General features: G+C 56.1%; 2 long non-coding RNA genes across 4 annotated transcripts; both read left to right on the top strand.

Moving 5' to 3' along the window:
• Positions 1-222: 222 nt before the first annotated feature.
• On the top strand, positions 223-3,709 carry LOC140843592 (uncharacterized). 2 transcript variants are annotated; one of them, XR_012121448.1, is made up of 3 exons: positions 223-1,050; positions 1,645-2,606; positions 2,735-3,709. It is a non-coding gene; the product is annotated as an uncharacterized lncRNA (long non-coding RNA). The 2 variants fall into 2 exon arrangements; XR_012121449.1 differs by having other exon boundaries at positions 224-1,050; positions 1,707-2,606; positions 2,735-3,708.
• A 1,280-nt stretch (positions 3,710-4,989) lies between these two features.
• Positions 4,990-8,477, top strand: LOC140843591 (uncharacterized). 2 transcript variants are annotated; one of them, XR_012121446.1, is made up of 3 exons: positions 4,990-5,818; positions 6,413-7,374; positions 7,503-8,477. It is a non-coding gene; the product is annotated as an uncharacterized lncRNA (long non-coding RNA). The 2 variants fall into 2 exon arrangements; XR_012121447.1 differs by having other exon boundaries at positions 6,475-7,374; positions 7,503-8,476.

Raw genomic sequence — 8,477 nt, forward strand, 5'->3', positions numbered from 1 at the left:
ACGCGTCGATGTGCACCAGCTGGGAGCATGGGGGCTGAGGCTGGGGCTTAGACCTGGGCAAGCTGGTGCTCCTCCTGTGGCCTGAGAGTCCCACTGCGACACATTATTACCGGCAAGTCAATAGGGTGGCTTGCCCTTCCGGGAGACCTGCTGGCTGCGGGCCCCTCCTGTGTGTTGACTTCAGGGTGGGGACATTGGTGGCCCGTGGACGCCGAGTCACAGTGTGAGTCACAGTGGGCGGCCCCCTTCCTACAGAAGTCCGCAGAGACCTCCTGACACATCAGACCAACATCAACAGCAGGAGCAGGGGGGCAGGCCTCAGCCCTCACTCCCTGCCCCCAGGTCAGCTGCAGCCCCAGCACGAGGCACCTGACCCCTGAGCACAATGGTCCCACTCCGGGTGTGGAGTGTGGAGTCAGGGCAAACGTGAGCAGCAGGGGCGGGGCAGCAGCACAGATGCGGGCACCAGGACCAGGAGCAGGAGCAGGAGCAGGAGAAGGAGCTGAGCCCAGAGGAAGTCCAGGTCCAGGGAAGGACCCACAGAGGCCGCTACCACTACAGGCAAAGGCGCTACTGCCCCTGTCCAAGGCGCCGGAGACGTACCTGCAGACGCAGAAAGCGCCAAGGTGTTCCTGCCAGTCCCTGAGCACCCCTGATGCGGGAGGCTCATGGAGCACTGGGGACCTCACCCCATCTGACAGCTGCCACATCCCCTTCCCACCCAGCTCCCACAGATGGCCCGGTATCCGAAACTTTTTGTTCCCCCAAAAGCTGACAGAAGGCTCAGGAGGAGGAGGAGAAGCACAAGGCATTACAAAACTTTCCTGGGCACATCACACCCGACATTGGAGACTAAGGACAGCCACTTGCCAGAGAACGACCTCAAGACACCACAGCGATCCCACCTAAGACGTCCAAACCCACAGAAGATGACTTTTGGTCGTCTGCCAAATAAAGCTTCAGATAAGAAACATGAACTGATGACCTGCCATTGTCTCCTTTAATGCAAATGACACAAAACAAGAGTAAATACAAGAGGAAATGTGTTAAGTAAGTGGGGGCAGGGGCTGGTATGTGACCCTGGGCATCCTCCACCACCCAGAGCCAGGGTGGGACTCCACACCATTCCACTTTGACGTCCCCTCAACTGGGGTGGAGCAGCTGGGGAAAGTGAATTGTGCCTAAATGGAGAGCAGGTGTGGCATTGCTCCTGCAAGAACAAGGCCAGTGGGGAGGGAACAAAGGCAAGCAGCTGGACCCCGTGAAGCCCTGTGGGCCAGCTGAGTTCTGAGATGGGGCCGACCCTGCATCCCCACAAACTTTGGAAGACAGTCTGTGCCTTAATGTCCACACTGGAACTTCAAATTCATGGTTTTCTCACCCTATCGTGCAGTGGGGGGGTGGGGGGTGGGGGTTCTGGAATTTTCTGGCTGTACCCCCTCTGGGGCAAAGAGTACTAATATCTAACTGTCCACAGGCCCGTTTCTCCTTCCCGAGAACCCAGCTTATCCTGAGAGGCAGGGTGCTCTCCCAGTAAGGCGAATGATCACAAGGGAGGTTACTGGGTGGGCTCTCTGGGAAAGCTCGTTACAGGTAATGACCCCTTCTGACCCCTCCTCTTCGTTTCCCTTCCTCCCTGGACAGTGGATATGATTGAATTTCCACAGGGCCAAGGCTAGCTCTTAGTGTGCCTTTATTTAAATTAGAGGAAGACATCACTGTGAGCAGCTGAATTCGAGAAAAGACTGCTGCTGTGTGCAGCAGCATGCCTACGGGTGCTGGGCCTGACTCGACAGGCAGAGCCCAGGCTGGATTTCAGTCCCCACGCAGTCCCTTGGCTCAAAGCTTTGAGCTGGACACGGCTGTACAACTGTGCGTGGCAGCCCAGACTTTGGATTATGAGGCAACCTTGAGGATGGAGAGCACGTGCCCAGGACAGAACTGGAAGACTAAGGAGGCGTGGGCCCTTGACGAGGGCGGCGCCTCTACACCGGCCCTGGAAGGCCTCCCTCCTGACACAATTATTCTGGGCGGTTATTTCATTCATGTTTCCTCAAGTTAGAGTCTAAAATTTACCAGGCACAATGGGTCTGCCTTATTTATCACTGTATGCCAGGGCCTCCCCCAGACCCTGGCCCACAGTCAGTGCTCAATTATACTTTACTGGAGAGCTCCCTGCATGAGTGGGAGATTGCCCTTGACAGGAACGTCAGCTGGTCTCCCCTCAGCTGGTGACATGGAGGCCCCTGGGCATCACGGCCCCGCCCTGCCCACCATGGGCCTCCCACATGCCCATACATGGGCACAAGGTGGGTCACCTCGGGCTGGCCTCTGTGACCTCATAATGCCCAGGGGCCTCCCGTGACTATAAGAGGCCCAGGAGCCAGCCCCTGGCTCACAGCCCACGCAGTTCCACCTGCTCACAGGTTGGCTGGCCCAGCTAAGGTGGTACCTCCTGCTCTGGGCACCCACACCGAATCCACCCAGCACCATGGCCAGATACACACGTTGCCTCGGCCGCAGCCATAGCCAGAGCAGACGCTGCCACCAGAGACCAAGAAGTCACAGGAGGAGCAGGCGATGCTGCCAGAGGCGGACAAGAAGAGGTGAGGGGCGCTCTCCAGGGGGGGGTGCTGGAGGAGGCGATGCTGCCAGAGGCGGAGAGGAAGAGGGGAGGGGCTCTGCTGGGGGCTCAGCTCATGCTAAAATCTCCCGCCTCTCTTATTGCCCACAGTGTGCTATCGTCGCTACACCGTAAGGTCCAGAAGATGCTAAACGCACACGAGCAACTCCGCCACACACCTGCCTGAAATTTTCCCGGCTTTCAAGACCCTCCTGCCGCACCTTGCGAATGCCACCATCCCAATGAAACGAACAGGAGCCTGCTAACGAACAATGCCGCCTGTCAATAAATGTTCAAACTGCAAGTCAACTCTCTCTCGTCTCTTTGCCTTGACAGGAGCTCGGGAGGGGAGGGCTTGGGGATGACGGGAAGAGGGGACAGGAGTAGCGGTTGTCACACTGGATCTCGTCACAATCTCTGACTACTCCCAAGCCATCACCAGAATCTGCCTCACCCAATGCCCTGTAGGTCCCTCCCCAGCAGGGACAGGAGCCCCTCATCCTGAGTTCTGAGCCCATCTCCATCTCTGTGCTCAGTGGCTTTCGGTTGGCGCCTGGAAATGGGCCACGAATTAACAAGTGGTACAAATAACGGCTTCCTCCTTGCCACCCGAGAGAGCCAGAACATTCACCAGTCCGTCACTGTACCCCACCAATCCCCAGAGTGCCCACATGTGTTTATCTTAGCCTGAAGCTGAAATTCCCACTCTCAACACTTCCGCTCCGTCTGAGCACTATACCCAACCTGCCCAGGGAGCGGTGGGAGCTAAGCTTTCAACTCTACGGAGGTACAATCCCGACTTAAGAAAACAAGGCAACTTGCTCATCGCACGTCTACCCACTTGACACCGAAGGTTCCAACCTGCAGTGAGATGGTGCGGCGCCCATAGTTTAAAACTCCAGGTACACGTGGAGATGTTTACAGGAGCCCTGGAAACAATATTGGATGTTTGTTCACTTGGCTCAAAGACTACCACAGCGCAGGTCACAATCAGCACATGGGAGCTCTGGCACCCAGCGCTCTAAAGCGACAGGGCCATTTCACACCTGACAACGGTCACGGCCGCAACTTACTTACTGAGCACCATGCATGATATACATTCTGCACTCATCCTCTCACAGCAACCTTGCAGGGTAGGTATTGAAAAGGCGGCGCCATCAACCTCCTGACACACTCTTCCAGGTGAGGAACTTTAAGCAGGTAGCTGAAAATGCTTGCAGGACCCCAGTCACAACATGCTCCCTAGGCAGGCTTCCACAAGCACATGGAGCTCCAGGCATGGAGACTCTGACAGGGTGCTGAGGCCTGGGCGTTCGTATCTTCACCAGGTGCCCTGGGGGAATTTGAAGGCACTAATAAGTGTAGGAGACAGCAGATGAACACCAGGGACTAATTGCCCCCTGTAACTGCTGTAACACATTTACCACAAACTTCATAGCTTTAAACAGCACAAATTTGTTATCTCTCTGAAGAATGCTGGTCAATTCCAAAATGGTTCACATGGGGTGAGCAAGGTGTTCCCTCTGGAGGCTCTGAGGGAGAAAAACCTGTTTGCTCGTACGTCCCACCTTCTAGAGGCCACCTGCATTCCTTGGCTCATGGACCCTGGCAGCATTTAGCATGTTCAGATCTCTCTTCCTACAACCTCCTGCCCCACTCTTCCAGCTATAAGGGCCCATATGACCACACTGAACCCAGGATCGTATGTCAATCTCCGTATCTTTAGCTCGCATCCATAAAGTCCCTTTTGCAATTTTGAGGAGGAAGACACTAACTAATCTATCACATGCTCTCTGCCCTTTTCAGTTGCTCGGGGGACCAGGACATGAAGGGAACATGACATCTGTTTAGGGAAGAGCATCGTGTGGGGTGGGAAGGGGTCCGAGGGCAAAGGGCATGGACTCTGAATGAAGTCCAGCTTTTCCCCCTTACTTGCGGAGGGACCTTGAGCAAATCACCACTTTTCTTCATGCAGTAAGTGAGTAAATGTACAGCAAGGAAATGAATAAACGCCTGGCATATAATAATCCCTAGATTATGATAAACTGGTGAACAGATAATGAGGGCCCACCGATACACATACTGGTGCTGGGGTTTTATAACCCCAGACCATGGCACAGCAGTGAAGCGGCTTCGGAAATGACAACGCGTCGATGTGCACCAGCTGGGAGCATGGGGGCTGAGGCTGGGGCTTAGACCTGGGCAAGCTGGTGCTCCTCCTGTGGCCTGAGAGTCCCACTGCGACACATTATTACCGGCAAGTCAATAGGGTGGCTTGCCCTTCCGGGAGACCTGCTGGCTGCGGGCCCCTCCTGTGTGTTGACTTCAGGGTGGGGACATTGGTGGCCCGTGGACGCCGAGTCACAGTGTGAGTCACAGTGGGCGGCCCCCTTCCTACAGAAGTCCGCAGAGACCTCCTGACACATCAGACCAACATCAACAGCAGGAGCAGGGGGGCAGGCCTCAGCCCTCACTCCCTGCCCCCAGGTCAGCTGCAGCCCCAGCACGAGGCACCTGACCCCTGAGCACAATGGTCCCACTCCGGGTGTGGAGTGTGGAGTCAGGGCAAACGTGAGCAGCAGGGGCGGGGCAGCAGCACAGATGCGGGCACCAGGACCAGGAGCAGGAGCAGGAGCAGGAGAAGGAGCTGAGCCCAGAGGAAGTCCAGGTCCAGGGAAGGACCCACAGAGGCCGCTACCACTACAGGCAAAGGCGCTACTGCCCCTGTCCAAGGCGCCGGAGACGTACCTGCAGACGCAGAAAGCGCCAAGGTGTTCCTGCCAGTCCCTGAGCACCCCTGATGCGGGAGGCTCATGGAGCACTGGGGACCTCACCCCATCTGACAGCTGCCACATCCCCTTCCCACCCAGCTCCCACAGATGGCCCGGTATCCGAAACTTTTTGTTCCCCCAAAAGCTGACAGAAGGCTCAGGAGGAGGAGGAGAAGCACAAGGCATTACAAAACTTTCCTGGGCACATCACACCCGACATTGGAGACTAAGGACAGCCACTTGCCAGAGAACGACCTCAAGACACCACAGCGATCCCACCTAAGACGTCCAAACCCACAGAAGATGACTTTTGGTCGTCTGCCAAATAAAGCTTCAGATAAGAAACATGAACTGATGACCTGCCATTGTCTCCTTTAATGCAAATGACACAAAACAAGAGTAAATACAAGAGGAAATGTGTTAAGTAAGTGGGGGCAGGGGCTGGTATGTGACCCTGGGCATCCTCCACCACCCAGAGCCAGGGTGGGACTCCACACCATTCCACTTTGACGTCCCCTCAACTGGGGTGGAGCAGCTGGGGAAAGTGAATTGTGCCTAAATGGAGAGCAGGTGTGGCATTGCTCCTGCAAGAACAAGGCCAGTGGGGAGGGAACAAAGGCAAGCAGCTGGACCCCGTGAAGCCCTGTGGGCCAGCTGAGTTCTGAGATGGGGCCGACCCTGCATCCCCACAAACTTTGGAAGACAGTCTGTGCCTTAATGTCCACACTGGAACTTCAAATTCATGGTTTTCTCACCCTATCGTGCAGTGGGGGGGTGGGGGGTGGGGGTTCTGGAATTTTCTGGCTGTACCCCCTCTGGGGCAAAGAGTACTAATATCTAACTGTCCACAGGCCCGTTTCTCCTTCCCGAGAACCCAGCTTATCCTGAGAGGCAGGGTGCTCTCCCAGTAAGGCGAATGATCACAAGGGAGGTTACTGGGTGGGCTCTCTGGGAAAGCTCGTTACAGGTAATGACCCCTTCTGACCCCTCCTCTTCGTTTCCCTTCCTCCCTGGACAGTGGATATGATTGAATTTCCACAGGGCCAAGGCTAGCTCTTAGTGTGCCTTTATTTAAATTAGAGGAAGACATCACTGTGAGCAGCTGAATTCGAGAAAAGACTGCTGCTGTGTGCAGCAGCATGCCTACGGGTGCTGGGCCTGACTCGACAGGCAGAGCCCAGGCTGGATTTCAGTCCCCACGCAGTCCCTTGGCTCAAAGCTTTGAGCTGGACACGGCTGTACAACTGTGCGTGGCAGCCCAGACTTTGGATTATGAGGCAACCTTGAGGATGGAGAGCACGTGCCCAGGACAGAACTGGAAGACTAAGGAGGCGTGGGCCCTTGACGAGGGCGGCGCCTCTACACCGGCCCTGGAAGGCCTCCCTCCTGACACAATTATTCTGGGCGGTTATTTCATTCATGTTTCCTCAAGTTAGAGTCTAAAATTTACCAGGCACAATGGGTCTGCCTTATTTATCACTGTATGCCAGGGCCTCCCCCAGACCCTGGCCCACAGTCAGTGCTCAATTATACTTTACTGGAGAGCTCCCTGCATGAGTGGGAGATTGCCCTTGACAGGAACGTCAGCTGGTCTCCCCTCAGCTGGTGACATGGAGGCCCCTGGGCATCACGGCCCCGCCCTGCCCACCATGGGCCTCCCACATGCCCATACATGGGCACAAGGTGGGTCACCTCGGGCTGGCCTCTGTGACCTCATAATGCCCAGGGGCCTCCCGTGACTATAAGAGGCCCAGGAGCCAGCCCCTGGCTCACAGCCCACGCAGTTCCACCTGCTCACAGGTTGGCTGGCCCAGCTAAGGTGGTACCTCCTGCTCTGGGCACCCACACCGAATCCACCCAGCACCATGGCCAGATACACACGTTGCCTCGGCCGCAGCCATAGCCAGAGCAGACGCTGCCACCAGAGACCAAGAAGTCACAGGAGGAGCAGGCGATGCTGCCAGAGGCGGACAAGAAGAGGTGAGGGGCGCTCTCCAGGGGGGGGTGCTGGAGGAGGCGATGCTGCCAGAGGCGGAGAGGAAGAGGGGAGGGGCTCTGCTGGGGGCTCAGCTCATGCTAAAATCTCCCGCCTCTCTTATTGCCCACAGTGTGCTATCGTCGCTACACCGTAAGGTCCAGAAGATGCTAAACGCACACGAGCAACTCCGCCACACACCTGCCTGAAATTTTCCCGGCTTTCAAGACCCTCCTGCCGCACCTTGCGAATGCCACCATCCCAATGAAACGAACAGGAGCCTGCTAACGAACAATGCCGCCTGTCAATAAATGTTCAAACTGCAAGTCAACTCTCTCTCGTCTCTTTGCCTTGACAGGAGCTCGGGAGGGGAGGGCTTGGGGATGACGGGAAGAGGGGACAGGAGTAGCGGTTGTCACACTGGATCTCGTCACAATCTCTGACTACTCCCAAGCCATCACCAGAATCTGCCTCACCCAATGCCCTGTAGGTCCCTCCCCAGCAGGGACAGGAGCCCCTCATCCTGAGTTCTGAGCCCATCTCCATCTCTGTGCTCAGTGGCTTTCGGTTGGCGCCTGGAAATGGGCCACGAATTAACAAGTGGTACAAATAACGGCTTCCTCCTTGCCACCCGAGAGAGCCAGAACATTCACCAGTCCGTCACTGTACCCCACCAATCCCCAGAGTGCCCACATGTGTTTATCTTAGCCTGAAGCTGAAATTCCCACTCTCAACACTTCCGCTCCGTCTGAGCACTATACCCAACCTGCCCAGGGAGCGGTGGGAGCTAAGCTTTCAACTCTACGGAGGTACAATCCCGACTTAAGAAAACAAGGCAACTTGCTCATCGCACGTCTACCCACTTGACACCGAAGGTTCCAACCTGCAGTGAGATGGTGCGGCGCCCATAGTTTAAAACTCCAGGTACACGTGGAGATGTTTACAGGAGCCCTGGAAACAATATTGGATGTTTGTTCACTTGGCTCAAAGACTACCACAGCGCAGGTCACAATCAGCACATGGGAGCTCTGGCACCCAGCGCTCTAAAGCGACAGGGCCATTTCACACCTGACAACGGTCACGGCCGCAACTTACTTACTGAGCACCA

Source organism: Manis javanica, chromosome 10 (genome assembly GCF_040802235.1).
Source record: "Manis javanica isolate MJ-LG chromosome 10, MJ_LKY, whole genome shotgun sequence".
In the NCBI taxonomy this organism is placed as follows: Eukaryota; Metazoa; Chordata; class Mammalia; order Pholidota; family Manidae; genus Manis; species Manis javanica.